This window comes from Ctenopharyngodon idella, chromosome 17 (genome assembly GCF_019924925.1).
Source record: "Ctenopharyngodon idella isolate HZGC_01 chromosome 17, HZGC01, whole genome shotgun sequence".
In the NCBI taxonomy this organism is placed as follows: Eukaryota; Metazoa; Chordata; class Actinopteri; order Cypriniformes; family Xenocyprididae; genus Ctenopharyngodon; species Ctenopharyngodon idella.
In genome coordinates, this window is record NC_067236.1 from 696,902 (window position 1) to 719,986 (window position 23,085).

A 23,085-nucleotide genomic window follows, 5' to 3' on the forward strand; every position below is an offset into this window, starting at 1 on the left:
ATTGCGAGGTCTTGTTTACTCCTGTAGCAATTCTGAGCGTTAGTTATCTAGTCTGTCTACCTGTTACTTATCCTGTCTGTTCCCCGTGTATGATTCTCTGCTGCCTGCCCTTTGGACTATTTGCTCTGTTTTGGATTTATAATTGTTATCTGCCCGCCTTGACCCATTGCCTGTTCCTCGACTACGATTCTGCCTGCTCTCTGCCATACCTGTCTGCTGTTGTTCTGCCATTGCCTGTCTGTTTAAATAAAGCTTGCATATGGATCCTACCCTGAGTCCCGCTTCGTTACAATTACCACAAATGTTTGAATGGTATCAATGTTTCCACTGTTTTCAACATAATAATAAATAATTTTAATAATAATAATGTGTTTTTTTTTTGTTTTTTTTTGTTTTTTTTGAGCAGCAAATGAGCATATTAGAATGGTTTCTGAAGGATCATGTGACACTGAAGACTGGAGTAATGATGCTGAAAATTCAGCTTTGATCACAGGAATACATTTTTAAATGTATTAAAATAGAAAACAATTATTTTAACTTATAGTAATATTTCGCAATATTACTGCATTTTTTTTATTTTATTAAATAAACACAGCCTTAGTGAGTTCTTTCAAAAGCATTAAAATTTGTAATGTTTCTAAACTTTTGACTGGTACATATAGTATTATTATAAATTCTAGTTCTGCAAAGAAATTTTACATTTGTATTTCAATTTATATTTGTTGACAAAACTACACTGCAAAAAATGCTGTTCTTATTTAGAGTTTTTATCTTGTTTCTAGTCAAAATATCTTAAAGTTCTTAAATCAAGAAGCATTTTCTTGACAAGTAAAAATTATTTTCTTGTTTTCAGGAAAAATAAGTCAAAATTAAGTGAGTTTTTCCTTAAAACAAGCAAAATAATCTGCCAATGGGGTAAGCAAAATAATCTTAATCCAAACTGAAAACAAGATTATATATCTTATTTTTGGTTTGAAATAAGATTATTTTGCTTACCCCATTGGCAGATTATTTTGCTTGTTTTAAGGAAAAACTCACTTAATTTTGACTTATTTTTCCTGAAAACAAGAAAATAATTTTTACTTGTCAAGAAAATGCTTCTTGACCTAAGAATTTTTAGATATTTGGACTGGAAACAAGACAAAAATTCTAAGTAAGAACAGCATTTTTTGCAGTGTAATGTCAAGCATTTAAGCAGAAGCCTTTAAATAAGCATGTTTTTAAAATCATTAAAAACACTCCAGGGTGTCTAAATATTTGATAGCTATTGTACATTATGATTTGTAGGTGCGTCACATAGCTAAAGTGATTAGACTGAGAATTACTGCATTATAGCCATTAATTGCCTGTTAACTGCTTGTCTCCGAGATATGATTCGGCAAGTGTTTCCAGCATTTTGTCCCTGGACTCTTGTCTTCACTGGATCCACATCCTCCATAGCTGCAGATGGTGATGGCTTTCCCTCCTGTTCCTCAGAGGATCATTTGTATTGATGTATTCCGACTGCTACTCCCTCTCCAAGTGCCATTTTACTTGTCCGCATCAGCCCCTTGAATTTTAAGTGTGGTAAGTAACTCACTCTTGTCAACAGATCTGTTTATTAGCTTCAGAATTATTCATAAAGTGCCACCAGTCACAAACGACGTCTCTTGGCTTCGGGTCGTTTGGGTCAATCTGAAGGATCTGTGTCACATTACGTATTCCAAAAATGTTAAAATGCCATCACTATATGTCTCCCTTTAGACTTCAGGAAAAGGCCAAGTTTCATGAGAGCAGGACAATAGATGGAGCTACGAGCTGTTATTGAGGAAAAGCACAGATTAATATGCTGAAATATTGATATAGTCTTATTTAGAAGTCTATCACCATTTTGAGCCGCTGCAGATGAAATGACTGTTTACAAACATTCGGCAGCAACAAATTTTTAGATTTGCACTTGTTTTCACAAGATTGTTGGAGATTTAGGTCTGTGGCTCTCCTTCATTATCAGTGGATCAGGACAAACTCAGGATCAGTCATCATACAGCCAATGATAAAACCATGGATGGTCTATCATTTGTTGTATCTATTACTGAAAGAATCTCTTGCCAATAAAATGTTGTAGTAATTAACTTGTACCATCAAAACCAGCTGCTATCAAGTCTGATCACTGTCAAAAATTATGTATGTAGTCAAGTACTGTATTTAAAGATATAAGATGCATTTTGTTGATGCATGTTTTTATAAATATATATTTTATTAAAGGGTTAGTTCACCCCAAAATGAAAATTCTGTCACTAATTACTCACCCCCATGTTGTTCCACACCAATAAGACTTTCGTTCATCTTCAGAACACAAATGAAGATATTTTTGATGAAATCTGACAGCACTCTGTCCTTCCATAGACTGCCTTTGCAACTTGATCTTTGATGCTTCAAAAAGTTCATAAAGAGATCAGAAAACTAATCCATATGAACTGAGCAGTTTACTCAAAATTTCTTTAAAGGGACTCAATCGCTTTTTATGATGAACAGATTTAATTTAGGTTTCTGTTCACACATAAAAATTTATCAGCGAACATAAACAGATGCTCAACCGAACATGAATTACGCACGAGAACAAACCTCTTCTGGAAGCTCAAATGTGCTGCGTAACACACAAGAATGAACCTCATTGGTTACACAGCACGTTTGAGCTCCACATACATATATACTGTATATATATATATATATATATATATATATATATATATATATATATACTGCTCAAAAAAATTAAAGGAGCACTTTTTAATCAGATAATAGCATCGAGTCAGTTAAACTCCTGGGATATTGATCTAGTCAGTTAGGTAGCAGAGGGGGTTGTTAATCAGTTTCAGCTGCTTTGGTGTTAATGAAATTAACAACAGGTACACTAGATGGGCAAAAACGAGATGATCCCCAAACAGGAATAGTTTTACAAGTGGAGGCCACTGACATTTTTTCCCTACTCATCTTTTCTGACTGTTTTTCACTAGTTTTGCATTTGGCTAGTGTCAGTGTCACTACTGGTAGCATATAGGCGATACCTGGACTCTACAGAGGTTGCACAGGCAGTCCAACTCCTCCAGGATGGCACATTAATACGTGCCATTGCCAGAAGATTTGCTGTGTCTCCCAGCACAGACTCAAGAGCATAGAGGAGATTCCAGGAGACAGGCAGTTGTTCTAGAAAAGCTGGACAGGGCCATAGAAGGTCCTTAACCCATCAGCAGGACCAGTATCTGCTTCTTTGTGCAAGGAGGAACAGGATGAGCACTGCCAGAGCCCTACAAAATGACCTCCAGCAGGCCACTGGTGTGAATGTCTCTGACCAAACAATCAGAAACAGACTTCATGAGGGTGGCCTGAGGGCCCGACATCCTCTAATGGGCCCTGTGCTCACTGCCCGGCACTGTGGAGCTCGACTGGCATTTGCCATTGAACACCAGAATTGGCTGGTGCAGATGTACGTTGGATTTGTTTATTATAAGCTAAACGCTTGCGCTCACTCTACACAGAGTGTTAGATACTCAGTTGACTGTTCACGTCCTTGGACTGGGAATTATGCATTTCCATGGCACCACTATCAACGCCTAAATGAATCTACAGCGGTCAGGTGGTACAGCGGCCACTTGGTACATCTGGGAGTTTTCAGAAAACTCCCAGCTTACAAGCTGCAATTACGAGCTCTACGAGGTTGTGAACGCTTTTTACATGCTAGAATCTCGTAACTACAGGAATTACAAGGCCACGTGAACGCACCTATAACAACAGAGTGTAGGCGCCAAAGCTGCTGGAAGAGCAGCTTATCTCCGTTACGGGCAGATTTCAAGTAAATTTCCGTGGTTACGCAAATAAATATATGACAGACAGTTGTATACGCATTACCAACATTTTATCATGTAGCTTTATGGTGTACCTCAAACAAAGGAATTTATAGTAATTTATAGTGTTAATATTAATTAGCTAGTCCACAAATGGCTTGGGTATGCAGAGCATTTGCAGCTTATGTGGACTGCATGCCACATAGGCTAAACACTTTTTGTTATGTTTGAAACTCCAAATGTTAAAACATGTACATATATTATCTGTGGAAGTCTCAAGACCAAAAAAAAAGAAGAAAAAGTTTGTCCAATCTTTGCATTCGGTCCGAATACAATGATACGATGTCCTACCTGGCTGTTACCGTAGCCTATGTATTTCCATACCTCAGCGCACTCTGCTCCCGCAGACATCACACGTCATCAGTGAACAAGACAGTTGTACACAGACCGCCACTTAGCGCCATAAACAAACAGCAGCTGCCTTTTACAGTTCCTCCTGAACCAAAACAATGAGCTTATGCTGCGTTCACGCCATGTTGTAACCGTAATTTAGAGACGGCAACCTGTGATGTTCTACCTGGAGCTGTTCACATCCTCAGACTTGGATTTATGCATGTCAACGCTATCAACGCTGAAATGAACCTGCAGCAGTTAGCTCTACAAATAAGAGCTCTATAAGTTGTTTACTAGGGTGTAACAGTACACAAAACTGACGGTTCTGTATGTACCTCAGTTTTGAAGTCATGGTTTGGTTCGATACGGTTCTGTGCAGCAGGGGGAGAAAACTAAACCTTTTTTTTTTTTTTTTTTCAAATTAAACAGTAATTTACTGAACAAATTGTGTCTTTGTCTTTAAATGAATTCAATTATAATTAAAAGTTTCTTAAGGATAAAAAAATTATCTCTGCTAATGCTGTAAATTATATAGGGAGCCCTTACTTGCACATTAGTATAATATTAAAGGTTCAGAGCCCAAACTATTAGCCTAAATTCAGTTGCTATTTATTTTTAGATATAAAAATCAACACTCAAATAATAAATTGTATGAAAACTTGTAAACTGCACATAAGGCAGTTTTTGCATTAACTTCTAAATCTGATTATAAAATATTTTTTTTTTACTCCAATTTGTTGTTGAAATATAATCATTTACACAGTCATTTTGACAATTTATTTAAACATTAAATAATCAAGACATCACTAACAAGCTAAGTAAAACATAATGAATGAATAGGCTAATATAGTGCATATATTTAGCAAAAGAGTTCTTTTCTTTGGCGAACTAACAAGCTGTGGACTCGCCTGAGGTAAATGCTATGTGAGAGTGTTTACAAGTTTTACTGACATCTTTCCACCGTTGAAACACTGATTGAGCGACTACACAAGATATTATACATTTCAGTAAGTTGTACTGCATCTTTTGACATACCTTCAGATGTTCATTCATGTTTATTCTGTAACTAGTATTAAAGAGGAAGAGATGATCGCATTCACTTGCGCTGCCGCTTGAACTGAGGTGATAAGTCACGCCACATCAAAGAGCGTCAAAATGGCATTTATTGTTTGAATTTCGCGATAAAATGGACAGAATTTGAAAGATGACACTTTGTTTCTTTTCAAAAGTAACATCTGCTCTGGCTGTGCATGACCTGCACGTTCAAGTGTTTTGAAGGAGGTGTGGCTATGTATATATATATATATATATATATATATATAGTATTATCTTAATTTGTATTAAAAAATTGAAATATTTTATGAAATTTAAAAATTTGTAAACTATAGGTAAAATGTAAACTATAGGTATGTCTACACAATTTTTCATTAAAAACATTATTATATTATATAATGCTGATATAAAGCATAACAGAACTGCAGTGCTGTTCAACACTGTCGCTAAACTGTTTGAGAATTTATGGGATCTGAGAATAATCCTGATGTGCAGTATACCACATTTGTTGTTGTATAATCATCTTATATTGTTGTTTAGAGATTAAGATGTTCTTAATGTTTCATTCTAAGTTCTTTAGAGCAGCATTTGGGGTTCCATGGATGGTCTTCTGAAGGACTTTCCTGAGTTGGCAAGGCAATGTCAAGGTCATTGGTTTGATTCTTCAAGGAATGCATTGATAAAAACAGACCTGTTTTTGTGACCATTTCTATCTTAGACTAGAGATCATGTTTAGATGCATAAGGAATATTTTGACCTGTGATTAAAGGGATCTTTTGTGGTGTTTTGCAGCCGCTATGCTCGGCTCATCTGTTCTGGACCGCACACACTGTTGTTTGGCTGCGTTTCCCGCTGCATCAGCGTTCAGCCATGAAGCTGAACTGAGGGAACCGACATCCCCTCGACCGTGTAGAAGCACACTGAGGGCCAGGATGTCACACAGTAACAGTAGCAGCTGTCTGTTTCCTCCGCAGCTAACAAGCCCCTCTACACCCTCTCGTTCTGTCTGCTTTTGTTGCTAGTTTTCCCACCGAGACGAATTCTCCTCTCTCTCCCATCCGGTATCTTCCTGAGGCATCAGTGTTCGCAGCTTTTTCATTTTGTCAGATCTTGTTGGGTCTCAAAACAGGAAATTTGTTTTGCAAATGGCAGTCGTATTAAAGGGATGTTTGATTCTTCGTGAGTCGACTAGCAAAACAATGACCAAAGAAGAACCGGATACAGACTGTGAGAATGTCACGCCTGAATTAGGTGTGGGGGAGACTCGACCCTTTGAAGGTGCGTTTCTGTCTGATCTAGATGATGAATGAAATGTATTGTAGGAAGAAAACGGACGATCAAAAACTCGGGAACTCTCCCAAAGTCTTTGCCGTCAAGCCATCAGAGAGACATTGATCAAAGTCACCAGTTGTTCAGGTGAGATCAGCAGAGACTCGAGATAGTGTGGCCTGGCCTAGTAGTTAAAGAACGAGGCTAGTGGCTGAAAACTTAACAAACAAACATCAAAGTGTTGTTACACAATGACAGTATACAGTTACCGCACCGATTATCTCCACTATAAACACTATAAAACCACCATAGAGGTAATCAGTATTACCTGTGAACTATATTGTGAATTTTCTTAAGTCATATGATAGCTTTATTTGAAGAACAGATTCAGATTTAAGTTAAGTTATTCACTGAAAACGTTCCTCTCTGGTCCCGTCAAAGTAGTTTTTTAAATCTGAACACAATTCAATTTTTGATTTTGTTCCTTGTTAGTTTGCACTGAGAAAATCCTGTATTTTTGTGTCTAATTTTCCATTTTAAATATCTTCTTGAAATAAGATAAATTTGTAACACTTTACAATAAGGTCTCATTTGTTTACAATTTGCATTAACTAACATGAACCTATGATGACCAATATATTTTTACAGCATTCGATAAGATTAGATTTTTACTTGAGAAGAAACTCTGCATTACTGACCGCATTAGCATATTTTATATATAATATTTTATTTAGATTTTATTTGCATGTTTATTTGTATGCAGCCTTGGTGAACATAAGAGACTTCTTCCAAAAACATTAAAAAATCTTACCAACCCCAAACTTTTGAATGGTAGTATACTGTATATATAAAAAATCTGCCAGTACAGCAAGAAAAAATACACTCGTATTAATATCTTATACAGTGTTGCTTTTGAACTAAATTTATTTTAGACCATTTAAATATTTTAACTAAAAAAGTAAAAATAAAATAATAATGAAGTCATTTTTGGCAGTGTGGCGGTAACAGACTTTAATACTCCAGGGCGTGATACAGTTCTCTTTCGAAAGGTAACTCGCGCTGCATCCCCTAGGGGTTGCTATGGGGAATGCCTCCAGCATGCCAGGTGTCTGAAGTGCGAGAAACATGACAAAGAACTTGACATTGGCAGGCGGCAGCCTATGACGTCACCACAGGTGCAACCGTGAGTATAAAAGGGTACCTGGAAATAACGTCATCCTCTTTCTTGGCTCTCTGTGAGCCTCCTTGCAGGATGTCCTGAATTTTTGGGCATTGTTACTGTAGGTCTCCTCTCGATTTAGAGAGTTGTCACTTGAGGCCTCCGCTCCTAGAGCTCGGCTACAATTTGCTAAGTTGTTAGGCTCTTTCTGAGCCTCCTTGACTACTGTGGGTGTCATCTGGCCTCGTCTTGCTAACAAGTTATATTTAGGTCTCCACTCTTCAGGGCTCCACCAGGTTATCAGTTGCGGGTTGTAGGTTCTATGTGAGCCTCCTTCTAAGATATCCTATGTGTGGAATGTTGTTAGGCCTCATCTCGATAGGAGATTCATTATACTGAGGCCTCTGCTCCTAGAGCTAGGCTATTAGTCGTCAGGCTCTCTGTGAGCCTCCTTGGCTAATATGAGTGTCATCAGACCTCCTCTCATTTAAGAGAGTTGTTTTATTGAGGCCTCCACTCTCTGAGCTCCACCAGGTTAACAATTATGAGTTGTAGGCTCTCCGTGAGTCTCCTCGTTGGATATCTTGTGTGTGGAATGTTGTTAAGACCTCCTCTCGATAGGAGAGTTGTTATGCTAAGGCCTCCACTCCTAGAGCTCGGCTATTATTAGCTAAGTTGTCAGTCTCTGTGAGCTTCCTTGGCTAATATGACCATCGTCAGGCTTCCTGTCATTTAGAGAGTTTGCTTTTTTGAGGACTCCACTCTCTAGAACTCTGCCTGGATATCAGTTGCAGGTTGCAGGCTCTCTGTGAGCCTCCTCGCAGGTTTTCCTGAGTGTGGACCGTTGTTAGGCCTCCTCTCAATAGGAGAGTTGTTATGCTGAGGCCTCTGCTCCTTGAACTCGGCTTTTGTTAGCTAAGTCATCAGGCTCTCTGTGAGCCTCCTTGGCTAATTTGAGCATCACCAGGCCTCCTCTCATTTTAGAGAATTGCCTTCTCTGAAGCCTCTGCTCTCTAGAGCTCTGCTGGATACAGGGTTACAGGTTGCAGGCTCTCTTTCAGCCTCCTCGTGAATTGTCCTGAGTGTGGAACGTTGTTAGTCGTCAGGCTCTCTGTGTGCCTCCTTGGCTAACTTGAGCGTTGTCAGGTCTCCTCTCATTAGTGGGAGTTATCTTATTGAGGCCTCCGCTCTCTAGAGCTCCGCTAGGGTAACAATTATGAGTTGAAGGCTCTCTGTGAGCCTCCTCGTAAGTTAACCTAAGTGTGGAACGTTGTTTAGGCCTCCTCTCGTTAGAAGAGTAGTTATGCTGAGGCCTCCATTCTTATAGCTCAGCTATTATTAGCTAAGTCATCAGGCTCTCTGTGAGCCTCCTTGTCTAACTTGAGCGTTATCAGTTCTCCTCTCGTTAGTGGGAGTTTTATCATTGAGGCCTGCACTCTCTAGAGCTCCGCTGGATATTAATTATGGGTTGCAGGCTCTCTTTGAGCCTCCTAATGAATTGTCCTGAGTGTGGAACATTGCTAGGCCTCGTCTCGATAAGAAAGTCGTCATGCTGAGGCCTCCACTCCTAGGGCTCGGCAAGGCGGGAGGGTAGTGTGCTAGGTAGTTAGGCTCTCTTTGAGCCTCCTTGGATGTTTACCTCAATACAAGTCAAGTCAAGTCACCTTTATTTATATAGCGTTTTTATATAGCGTTTTTTACAATGCAGATTGTGTCAAAGCAGCTTTACAGTGATAACTGGTATATAATTTTGGCTGCACAGCAGCTCTTAAAGAAAATGGTGTCAATGCAGGCAGATGCAAAGCACTGTTGAATATCAAATGTCAAATATCAAGTGTCCCCAACTAAGCAAGCCAAAGGCGACAGCGGCAAGGAACCCAAACTCCAACAGGTGACATCAGGTGGCAAACAGGTGGCAAACAGGTGGCAAATAGGTGTTAAAATGGAGAAAAAAACCTTGGCAGAAACCAGGCTTAGTCGGGGGGCCAGTTCTCCTCTGGCAAACAGTGCTTTGTTACGATTCAGGTAGCTATCATATGCCCGATAGGATCGCAACATTCAAAGTATTTATTAAAGTTCAATCCAGTTGGGGATCGTATTCATCACGCCGGTATGGACGGTTTGTTGAGGAACTGTGCCACTGGCTGTCATCACACTGTATTCAGCACAAACTAGGCTACAATAATATGTGAGGAACATGTATGTACATGTTTGTGTTTTTGAAGGAATAACATTTATGCGTGGTTATAGAAAAAAACAAAAAACTTAAGTCACTGAAATAAAGCCAAAAAAAAAAAAAAAAATTTAATCTAAATGAGGCCTTTCAGTCAGGTAGGCTGTGAAAAAACCCTCTGTGATCATGTCTCAAGCTCATCATGGTGTATATCAAACATACAGAAAAAACAGCAATACTGTAAAATTTTATTACAATTTAAAATAATTGTATTCTATTATATACTTTAAAATATAATGTATTTCTGTGATGCAAAGCGTCTGAACATTCATGTTACCTCTATGGCATTTCATATAGCCTTTTAGCTTAAAAGCATGCACATTTGGAGAAATATTGATGGATTCTCATATGTTTATGTCAATTTTCTATACAGAGGAGTAATATTTATTCAATATTTATTGTCATCACTATGAACGCTGGATACTGTTTTCAATTCATACTTGCAGCCGGAGGGCGCTCTGTGCACATTTAGTCCACAAATTAATCTAAAGAAGAACAGGACATTCCAGGAACTAACGGCATGTCTTCCAGAGGTCTCTAACCATGGCTTTAACATACAGATAAACACTTTTCAAGACAATAAATACACGATTGAGACGATGTATACATGTATTGCCTCAGAATTTGCGTCTGAATAGTGCTCGCTCCGTGGGCGTGGCCGCATTAGTGGATAATGAGCTGAATCACGGACTTCTGACATGTGTCTCTTTTCATACAGATTACATAACAGAATTTTTGTTTTCGATTTGACTTACACGATTTAAAACCTGACATTTCAACGTTTCTTTAGACATAACTTAATTTTATTGTGATTAGTATTCACTAAGTTACAGTTCATTTTCTGAGAACTATCAGATTGGACTTCGTTCAGAGGGAGACGACAGATCACGCATCATGTTAGTTTTCTTTATTTTGCAAAAAGCACAACATTTTGTTTTTACTCTGAGTGTACGCAAATAAAAGAAGATATTCCACAGATTAAAATGGTGTATAACTCTTAATTGTATGTGCAACATTGACGGAGTATTTTGAGTCTCTTTCACACTGGTAAGAAAAAAACCGAGGTGGTATCGCCGGCTTGACTGCCGACCCGAGGGAGTTAAGAGCTCGCTCAGGTACTGGGGAGCTAAACCATTTAGTGCTTTGTAAGTAATTAGCAAGATTTTAAAATCTATACGATGTTTAACAGGAAGCCAATGCAGTGTTGACAGAACTGGGCTAATATGGTCATACTTCCTAGTTTTAGTAAGAACTCTAGCTGCTGCATTTTGTACGAGCTGTAGTTTAACAGGCGAGCGGAACAACCACCCAGTAGAGCGTTACAGTAATCTAGCCTTGAGGTCATGAACGCATGAACTAACTGTTCTGCATTTGTCATTGAGAGCATATGTCGTAGTTTATATATATTTTTAAGATGGAAGAATGCGGTTTTACAGATGCTAGAAACATGGCCTTCAAATGAAAGATTGGTATCAAAGAGCACACCCAGATTCCTAACCGATGACGAAGACTTAACAGAGCAGCCATCAAGTGTTAGACAGTATTCTAGGTTATTACGTGAAGAAGTTTTTGGTCCAAAAATTAGAATGTCTGTTTTTTCTGAATTTAGTAGTAGGAAATTACTGGTCATCCAATTTTTTATATCAGCTATGCATTCTGTTAATTTTGTGAATTGGTAAGTTTCGTCAGGGCGCGAAGAAATATAGAGCTGAGTATCATCAGCGTACCAGTGAAAACTAATGCCATGCTTCCTAATGATATCTCCTAAGGGTAGCATGTACAGAGTGAACAGCAACGGTCCTAGTACAGAGCCTTGCGGTACTCCATACTGAACTTGTGATCGATATGACATCTCTTCGTTTACTACTACAAACTGATAACGGTCAGATAAGTATGATTTGAACCATGACAGTGCAATTCCACTAATGCCAACATAATTTTCGAGTCTATTTAAAAGTATATTGTGATCAATAGTGTCAAATGCAGCACTAAGATCCAGTAACACTAATAGAGAGATACAACCCTGATCTGATGATAAGAGCAAATCATTAGTAACTCTAATGAGAGCAGTCTCAGTACTATGGTACGGTCTAAATCCTGACTGGAAATCCTCACAGATACTATTTCTTTCTAAAAAGGAACATAGTTGTGATGATACTGCCTTTTCTAGTATTTTTGACAGAAAAGTGAGATCAGCCTGTAATTGACTAATTCTCTTGGATCAAGTTGTGTTTTTTTAATAAGAGGTTTAATAATAGCCAGCTTAAAAGTTTTCGGTACATATCCTAGTGATAAAGATGAATTAACGATATTAAGAAGAGGATCTATGACCTCTGGAAGCATCTATTTCAATAGCTTAGTCGATATAGGGTCTAACATACATGTTGTTGATTTTGATGATTTAACAAGTTTAGACAATTCTTCCTCTCCTAAAGCAGTAAATGAATTGAATTTTTCCTCAGGGACACTACAATGCACTGTCTGACGCGATACTGTAGTAGATGGTTGCATGGTTATAATTTTCTCTCTAATATTGTCAATCTTGCAAGTAAAGAAGTTCATAAAGTCATTACTGCTGTGCTCTTTGGAAACATCAGAAGTTGAAGCTTTATTTCTTGTTAATTTAGCCACTGTATCAAATAAATACATAGAGTTGTGCTTATTTTCTTCTAAAAGTTTTGAAAAATAGGCAGATCTAGCAGTTTTTAAGGCCTTTCTGTACTCAATTCTCTTTCTCCACGAAATGCGAAAAACTTCTAGTTTTGTTTTCTTCCAGCTGCGCTCCATTTTTCTGGCTGCTACCTTTAGGGCCTGAGTGTGCTCATTGTACCACGGCATTGGATTAATTTCCTTAATCTTTTTTAAACGCAAAGGAGCAACTGAGTCTAATGTGCTGGAAAAGACAGAGGCAATAGTTTCTGATGCAACATCGAGGTCTTCTAAGCTGTCTGGTATGCTAAGGCGATGAAACTGATCAGGAAGATTATTTATAAAGCGATATTGAGTGGTAGAAGTGATGGTTCTACCATATTTATGGCAGGGAGGCAGTTTAGCAGCCTTGACTAATTGTAGTAAACACGAGACTAGATAATGATCTGAGATGTCGTCGCTCTGCTGCAGAATTTCAACGGCATCAATATTGATTCCATGTGACAATATTAGATCTAAAGTATGATTACGACAATGAGTGGGTCCTGAAATGTGTTGTCTAACTCCAATAGAATTTAGAATGTCTGTAAATGCCAATTCTAATGCGTCTTTTTCATTATCTAAAATCAGTAAATTCTTTGATAAAGTCTGTATGGTGTCCTGGTGGCCTGTATACAGTAGCCAGCACAAATGTCAACTTACATAATGTTACATAAAGTACCATCACTTCGAAGGAATTATATTTGAAAGACTTTTGACTAATACTGTAAATATTACTATAGTGTTGATAATAATAACCTTGAGGGCTAGACTCATTTAAAGTAATGTAATCGTCTGATTTTAGCCAAGTTTCTGTCAAACACAGCAAATCTAGATTATTGTCTGTGATAATATCATTTACAATAAGTGCTTTTGAAGAAAGGGATCTAATATTTAACAACCCAAGCTTTATCATTTGTTTATCAGTATTATTTCTATTTTTTATTTGTTGAACATCAATTAAATTTTTACCATTAAATGGGTTTGGAAGTTTTTTGTTTTTACTAATTCGGGGTACAGACACAGTCTCTATGTGATAATATCTAGGTGTAAGAGTTTCTATGTGTTGGAAATTATCTGACTTCTGTAACGTGAGGCAGCTAGCAGACGGTCGGTTTAGCCAGTCTGTCTGCTTCCTGACCTGGACCCCAGTTTGTCATGTTTCAGCTCTAAGACTATGTGCCATATTACTAGAGAGAAGAGCAGCACCATCCCAGGAGGGATGAATACCATCTCTTTTCAACAGGTCAGGTCTCCCCCAAAAACTTTTCCAATTGTCTATGAAACCTATATTATTCTGCGGACACCACTTAGACAGCCAGCCACTGAATGATGATAATCTGCTAATTATCTCATCACTCCGACGAACAGGAAGGGGACCAGAGCAGATTACTTTTCCTGACATTGTACTTGCGAGTTCACACACCTCTTTAAAGTTAATTTTAGTGATCTCCGACTGGCGAAGTCGAACATCATTAGTGCCGACGTGAATAATGATTTTAGAGTATTTACGATTAGCATTAGCCAGCACTTTTAAATTTGCTTTGATGTCAGGTGCTCTGGCTCCCGGCAAACATGTGACTATGGTGGCTGGTGTCTCTATCTTCACGTTCCATGTAATAGAATCGCCAATAACTATGGCACTTTCAACAGGATTCTCAGTGGGTGTATCACTGAGTGGGGAGAACCTGTTTGATGTTCTTATTGGAATGATAGAGTGGTGTTTTCCGCGGCTAGGCCGCCTCATCGTTACCAAAGTGCCCTGCTGCGCGGGCTCTACAGCCGGAGCCGAACAATGTACAGAGTTCACTAAGCTAGTTGCATCCAAAACAGTATCTGAAGCCCTTACATTCTTACTATCCTCAATTAAAGTTTGAATGCGTGTCTGTAATTCTGAGATTTTCTCTCTCAGCCTGACTATTTCCCTACATTTATGACATGTAAATCCCTCGTCGCTGATAGAAAAAAACTATACTGAACATGTGGCAAACAGAACACGATATAACACTAGGAGAGGATGACATGACTCACCGTGTTTGTAGACTGATCTGACTTGATGAACGCGTTGAAAAGAAAATGAGTGCGCGAGAGACTGATGACAAGTTAACAAGCTAGCGAGATGCAAACGCGTTGTAATAGCGATTTAGATTCAAAGATTAAAAGCTAGCGACGTCAGATTAATGTGGTAGGCAATATTATATATAAGGTAATGATAATATAAGCAACAATGAATGAAAGTAAGAGATTCAAAACAAAGCTATACGGAGTTACAGACGCAAACCACTCTGAGCAGTGAGGCAGACAGGAGCAATTATAAATATGTGTAATAGACCTGTACAAGTGTGTTAGGCCCCCTCTCTATCCAGGAGGTATTATTTAGGCCTCCACTCTGCAGAGCTTCGTGGGACAGCTGGACTCAACCCAGCACTGCCGTTGGGTTAGAGTGTTGTCAGGCCTCTTGTTGAGGCCTCCTCACTCCAGGGCTGCTTTTGGAAGTTTGGAGTATTCTAGGCTCTCTGTGAGCCTTTTTGGAAGCTGGCCTGAGTATGAACGTAGCTGGGCTTTCTCTCTTAGAGTCTTCCTTGAGGCCTCCGTTCTTGAGAATCTCCAGCCTATAGTTGTCATTGGTGCGCCTAGGGATGAAGACTCTTTGAGTCTTTGACTTAGCTCAGCCAAATAAGGCATTCATCCCTTTAGCATGGCAGCATGGGTATTATGGGTATTTTCCATAGCGACCCCTAGGGGACACAGCGCGAGTTCCTTTTCAAAAGGGAACATCTCAGGTTACGCGTGTAACCATGGCTCCCTGAGAATAGGGAACGAGATGCTGCGTCCCTTTGCCATGCTTCAGGCATTCTTGCTTGGTCTCCTTCAGACAAGAAGTGGATGACGTTATTTCCAGGTGCCCTTTTATACTCATGGTCGCACCTGTGGTGGCGTCATAGGCTGCCGCCTGGCAATGTCAAGTTCTTTGTCAATCCGCACTGAAGCGAGCTTTGCAGCAGACATTTTCCCAATAGTCAAAGCAGCATTACGTCATGAAAGTGCAGACTCGTAGGTGTGACCCCGAGTGTTTAGGGTGCCATTTGGGACAGGGCCCTACAGTAAGAGAGGAAACTGACCATAGAAGAAGACGCTTATGTCAGCTAGAGTGCCTCTTGTGGCAACACTGAGAATGCAATGTGTACTTGTGTTATGACATCACACAAAGATGAGTGAAGTTGAGCTTTCGTAGCTGAAAGAGTCAGCATGTAGTATGTTTCAGGCTTTTTGGCTGTTGTAATTCTCGTGGCACTGAATTTTTTTTTTTCATTCAAACAAATTATCTTAAGAATTTCTATTGCTTGAAAGCCTCTGTTGAGACCTTTAAACTAGTAGTAATTAAAATAATGAGGTTAAAGAAAGCATCATGAGGGGCAATATTCATCAAGCCATTCTGATCAATCCACATTTATTTTCTTAAAGTTTTACACTCCAGTTCAGGAAATCTTTAGGCCATGGAATTTTAGGAGAAACTTCCACACTTCCAGAAGCTGAAGAGAGTGGGCGAAAAGTAAAAGATTAGAGGAAGAAATAATTAAAGTTTAGCAAGGGATGTGTGCGATATTGAAGATTGGTGATGTGTAAGGACTGGTGTTACTGGGAACAAGGAAGCAGAAAAGTGGAGAAGACGAGATTCCGGACAGAGAAAAGTGAATAAAACGGAGAGTAAGGATTTATCTATCTGAAGGCTTAGTGTGTGGACGGATAATACAGTTATGGAGGAAAAGAAGAGAGAGCAGGTGGGTGGATTAATGGAAACTGACGGAAAAAATGAAGGTGGCAAAATCTGAAGCTCATGTAATTAGAGATATTGGGTTCCACGGACAGTAAACAAACACAGCTGCCATGAAGGTAGACGGTGACAAAGGAAAAACCTCAACTTGCCAAAATTTCTGCTCACTGCAGCTTATTCTGCTCATGACAACTTAAGAAATGTAAAGTGACCAATGACAATTTTTGATTTTACATGCAATTTAGGGACTTTACTTTAATAATTAACCAGCATGAATTCACTGCGTTTTGAGGCCATAGCCATGAGCTTTTAGAGAAAGCTCCAGAAAATAGTGATTAATTCTTTCTCAAAAATGATCAGTGCATCAGTCTTGCACTCTTTAAACATGACTTCAAGTCCAGGCAAACTGACTGAAGTTGTGTAAAGCCAACAAATCAGATTCAAACTACCAGTGTGCATGAATTAACCCGTTGTCATGGTTTACATGCAAAGCAATAAACTGGCAATGCAAGTAGACCACGTTTACAAGACTTTATTAAAAAAAATCAGGTTATTCCCCAGTAGTGTATACCTGTCTAACTGACAAGGAGTATTTCATATGTTATGTCAGTTGTGATGTAATAACAACCCATGAGGAGTATTCCAAAATGTCAGCAGGAAACTTAGACTTCTCTTTTCATGCAGTTACGGATGCAGCATTTTGATTGTACCACTTCTTCATGAGATGAGAGCACATTTTTATAATTTCTTGGGTCAAGAAGGAGTTGGAGTTTGTGATGTATTTCCTTGTCCCCTACAGCGAAATGCTTGCTCTATCTGGATGTGCTTAAATCCACAGCAAGGACGCTTTCATGTCACACATCATCACACATGCGTACTTCAAAAAGCCCACAGAATGCAGGGGTAAGGGGCAGCAAACTAGCTGTGTCAATCAGTTTATGCTTGCCGTTTATTACCTTGAACCGGTTAACGCGTTTACATGACACATTTTATCAGCTTTTTAAGCATATTTCTGTAAAGAATGTGCATGTAAACACGTTCACTGTCTGCTAGTTCATATCATTTTTTTTGTGCAGTATGCATCAGGTTATCAGTGAATGGACTGAGTACGTGCCGTGTGATGCTGAGATGAGCTTTAGATAAATATCAATGGCTTTCAAACTGATTTATAATACAAATCTCATTGAGTACTGTAGTCTAGACACTGCTTAGACTACTGTTTTTGAAAGAAATTAGTATTCGGAATGTGCACAGAATGCAAAAATATAGACTTTGTTATTTATCCAATATTTTTACTCTATATTGTACATATATTCTAACCTTCCTTCTATTTTTTAAAACATGTGAAACAGTGTGCTATATTAAATAAGTAGTATGATAGTATACTGCCATACTACTTATTCCGTATCGCATACCGTTGAACTGGTTCCGCTGTATGTATACACACAGTATGTGATTTTTCTCACTTCACTAAATACAGATACCTGAATAACCTACTACATTTTCCAAAATGTGCAGTACACTGCAAATGTTTATCATTTTGTATTGCCTATTATTTCACACATTTTGTATTGCCTACTATTTCACAGACTATTCCATAATCTTTGCATGCAAGTAATACCTATTAAATTTGCCAAAGTGTGCAAATTGCATACTAATTACCATAGAATCATAGTTGAAAGTTTACAGTATATAACCTACTGTACAATATGCATTACACAGTATGCCAATTTTTCATAGCTTTTGCATGCAAGGAATACCTACATTTGCCAAAATGTGTACTGTATCCCACAATGCAATGTGTGTATCTTGACCTTCCATCTCAAGTGTGACAACAGTGTATTTTATTTAACAAGATTTTTTTAAAAAAAATTTTTATTTATTTATTTTTTATATTTGCATACTGTTGTAGATACTAATGTAAAATAAACAGTAGGCAGTTTTTCTCAGTTTACATACCCCTTGCAGAATCTGCAAAATGTTAATAATTTTTACAAAATATGAGGCATCAAAAGTTTACATACCCTTGATTTGTGATACTGTGTGTTGTTACCTGGATGATCCACAACTGTTTTGATGTTTTGTGATAGTTGTTCATGAGTCCCTTGTTTGTTCAGAGCAGTTGAACTGCTCACTGGTTATTAGGAAAATCCTCCAAAAATCCTCCACTGTCACTGAGGACAATTGAGGAACTCAAACACAACTAGGATGATCAGGGTAAATTGTACTTATTTTGTCTTCTGGGAAATGGGCAGTACTAAATGAAAAAAAAGATCTTTAAACAAAATAAGAAAAATGTACACATCAACAAAGTTTACACCCCCAGCTCTTAATTTCCTTCTTGCAAATCAGAATTTTTACTATGCCTCTTATTTTGTAAAAATTATTAACATTTTGTAAATTCTGCAAGGGGTATGTAAACATTTGAGCACAGCTGTATGTATTAGACAATTAGCAGTTTACTTATTAGCAACAAGCAGTACGCTGGTATTTAGTTCTGAATACAGCCAAACAGAACATTTCCTCTACCAGACTATCTATGCAATGTTGAAGGCAGGGATTCTGTGGATCTGCATGAGATAAACTTACTCAATCATCTCTTTTGCATTGAAAGAAAATAAGACAATGCCTTATTAAAAATGCCGTAATTACAGGCATCAGAACAGCATGTCCTCTCCAACAGAAACACGTAAACAGTCAGCATGCATCAGAGAATATGACGTCCTGATCCTCTGGTCTCGATGGATATTGATGTTGTGCATGAGATGAGATGAGTTACTCTTTTGGGGGAACAAACCATGCAGCCTAGAACATGTCCAGGTCATATTTACCCACAAAACTGAGAGAGAGAGAGAGAAAAAAGAAAGAATTAATTGCATAAAGTGTTGCATGCATTACTGATCCAAAGCACACTGCATTATAAACTCTAAACTGGGTGAGTTTCATGAAAAGTGCTTGAAATGAAATCCCTCTTATTCGTTCATTCATTGTCGCCATCTCACGAGTCATTGCATATCAAATCAATACATTTCAATCCGGCTGATCGATTTTCCTCTTGAACCAAGTTCATAAATCTAGGTTTATAATATGGATGAAGTTTGTAGGTGACAGAATCAATGTTCAGTGTCTGGCGTGATGTCATGGTTCAATAGTGCACAAAAAGACTTGTGTATCATATATCAGGAGTGTAAATCACCGTGTCCAGGGCATGTGAGTGGTTTCTGCCCATAAACCTTCATTCAGTCAAATGATCTGTGAGGTATGGAACCTTGTTTCCGCCACAAAATAAAAAAGTAAATTGCGACAATATCACAATTCTGACTTTTTTTCCTCACAATTGCAAGTTTATATCTCACAATTCAGAGGGGAAAAAAAGGTTGTGAGATATAAACTCGCAATTGCAAGAAACAAAAATATTGTGAATTTTTCTCAGAATTGTGGGAAGTGCAAGAAAAAAGTAAGAACTGCGATATGTTGAGTCGCAATTACCTTTTTTAATTTTTGAATTTCATGGCGGAAACAAGCTTCTATAAGTGAGGAACTATTGTCTTATCTCAACTGAACTAAATATTACTTTACATTAAAAAAAAAAAAATTCTATTCTATTTTGTATTTTTACATTAACAATATAATTAATGTTCTATTTATTAAATCCAAAATTTAAATTTATTTTTTTGAAGGAAATGCCCCTGTTATCTATATGTATAAAAAGTAGTTTAACGGCAGACTAATGACAAACAAACCACAATACAGCTTAATTTAGCCAGTGTCTGTTCACTCAGACAACACGGTGACCAATAATTTAATATCAAAATATTTTCTTAATTTTGTATTCTTGTTTTCCAGTATAAATATCTAAACATTCTTAAATCAAGATACAATTTGAGAAGCAAAATGTCACTGATATTTGTAAAATGTGCCCTGGGTCTATGTTCATCAATGTTGTTATATGGACTTTTATTTTGAATTGCCCCATGCTCTCTTCCTGTGATTAGTTCCTGCTTACCTTGTTGCCTTGATTGTCTCCGTAGTTACCCTCATTAGTTTCCATAGTAACTTATCTACACCTGTTTATCTTGAGCACTTGTGTTCCCTGTGTATTTATATCCCTGTGTTTCAGTTGTCTTTTGTTGGTCGTTGCTCTTGCATGTCTCTCTTTGTAAGCTGTTGCATTCCTGGTTTTCCTGTTTGGATTATGTTCCTGTCTCTGTTTTGGATTATCTTGGATTGTGTTTTTTGAATAAACTGTTGCTGCACTTGGATTCTCACCTATCTTCATCCCTGCTTAAAATGTAACAATATTAAGTCTTGTTTTCTGAAAAATGCATCAAAATGAAGTGCAAGCTTAAAACTAGAAAAAAAGATCTGCCAGTAAGGGTAAGAAACCAGCTTGTTTATTGTTTGTTTGTTTGTTTGTTTGTTTCAGAAAACAAGACTTAATATCTTATGTCATTTTGCTTTTTAAGCAGATGTTCTGGGGCCTTTGTGATGCAAACATGCACAGAGCACAAAAACATCTGTAAAAGCCACAGACTCGCACCATAGAAACAAATCAGTGCTTGAAATCACAGCTTATTTACTGGGGTTTTATTTAAACCTGACCATGTCTGAATGATTCCTCAATCTGTGGTCTGCTGTGTTTGCTGCAGGGGAAACTCAATGGTGGAAACTTTCAGTATGACAGACTTGTGTTCAAGCAGCATGAAAGTAAAAAAGTGGAGAGAGTCAGAGAGGTAAATGCTGACGGCTGGAGATTCCCCAGGCATTTCTTTCAATAGGAGCTCTGCTTTAACTGGCTAAGGTCAGTAATTTCTCTCTCACAGATTTCTGTCTATTTGAGAAACAGTCTGTAGAAAAAAATATTCGAATGACTCCCACTTATTTTCCTGCAGGTCTTTTTTGTTGGTAGAAAAATACGCATGAGGGAGTGGGAAAGAGAAATGCTGACCATTTATTCGGGCCTCCCTGGTCGTGAAACAGATGTGTGAGGAAATCTGACAGCCATGAAATAAATGAATGCAATGTGGCAATCAAAACAGAAGGAGAATTTCAGATAATTATTCAGTTTCTCCCCAAGATTGTTAGAAAAAAAGGCATGAAATTTGCAGCACGACTGTCTTAATGTCCTCATTTTTTTCTTACAGTATGTGATTGCATGCTTTCTTAGTATTTCACTTTTTTACCTGCTTGGCAGCTCAATTTAGTGAAAATTGCTAAATCATATTTGCAGTAATGGAAATGTCTATCAAGGCACATCTATCAAGACCATAATTGAATTCTTGCGCCGTCATTGCAGGTAACTAATTACACAATTTAATATGATGTGGATATGACAAAATATCACTTCAAAATAACACTTATATATGCTTTAGACATAAATTGCTCCATTAAATATGCTTTTTTCTCTCCCTTTAAATATACTAAGTTCATATTTATATTTATAACCATAAAGCCTCATTGGACAAGCAATTTAGCTATCTTAAATCAAACATACAGTAATTTAAATGCAATTTAAAGCTTTATCGCCAATGACATTTGAGTTGTTCTGACTGGTAGTTTCTTGAAAACGAGTATGTAACTGACTTGTGTCAGTCTGTTAATCAGCCGCTTGCTTTCTGTTTCTTGGGAATTTGTATTTTGAATACACTGTCAAAAATGTTTTTTCAAAGGTGTAAATAAAGATTATTGGAGTACATTTTATAAGAAAATGTATTTTAGTTTTTCTACTGGAAAAAAAGACGTTTTCACAAATAATGTAGAGATTTTTTAAATTTGTATTCATTTGTACGAGATTTTGGAATTTTGGAGTCTTCACTTATAGAACTATGAACTCAATAGCCTCATATTATAGCTAAAGTTATGAAACACTGTTACACTGTTTGGATGTATGATGTTCACCGTGTTTTCAAACCACTTTCAATGTGTCCATCAAAATCCGAAAAAAAACAAACATATTTCAAGCTTGGCTGACGCTCGCTTTAATCTCCAATTCTCAAACAACAAAGTAATGATAAGACATATTCAGTCGATGTGGTTGTGCTGGGACACCAGGTCATCCGACCGTGACCGCTGGTGTGAGAACGCTCTCCCGAGATGCTTTCTCGTGAACTTTAACACCAACTTGATATGTTGGGACCCAAGGTCAAATGAGTTGTTCTGTTCTCTGTGAGCACTGAAATCACTGTAGCGGTTTCTGAAAACTTATTTCACTGTACAGTCTGAGGGATTCAAATAGCTGAAGATGCAAAACTGTTTAAGAATAAGTTTAAAGAGGACCTATTATGCTTTTTACATTTTCAATTTTCATTTTCTTTAGTGTGTAATGTTGCTGTTTGAGCATAAAAAGTCCACTCCAAAGGGAGTTATTCTATTCTATTCTATTCTATTCTATTCTATTCTATTCTATTCTATTCTATTCTATAAGCACTGTTTCTGAACTCCCTGAAACGCCTCAATTGTAGTCTTGAGTTTTCTTCCAGGAACAAACACATCACAATTTTCCTCATTTGAATAATTTCCGCTCAAGGCAAAATAAAGAGGCGAGACCTGGTTGAGTTAGTTAGTTAGTAGTGTTGAAAATAATGTTTTTTGAACATTCAAGCATAAAATCCTATTCTAGTAAAGCCCAAAAACAAAATCAAGACTTTGAAAAAGGGCATCATAGGTCTTCTTTAAGTATGTAATATGTTCT

The 23,085-nt window shown here is 37.7% G+C and overlaps 1 long non-coding RNA gene across 2 annotated transcripts; it reads left to right on the forward strand.

The window, feature by feature from the left end:
* The first annotated feature begins 1,151 nt into the window (after positions 1 to 1,151).
* LOC127498489 (uncharacterized) lies at positions 1,152 to 22,079 on the forward strand. 2 transcript variants are annotated; one of them, XR_007925901.1, is made up of 3 exons: positions 1,152 to 1,566; positions 21,044 to 21,195; positions 21,287 to 22,079. It is a non-coding gene; the product is annotated as an uncharacterized LOC127498489 (long non-coding RNA). The 2 variants fall into 2 exon arrangements; XR_007925902.1 differs by lacking the exon at positions 1,152 to 1,566 and adding an exon at positions 20,051 to 20,771.
* Positions 22,080 to 23,085: the final 1,006 nt, after the last annotated feature.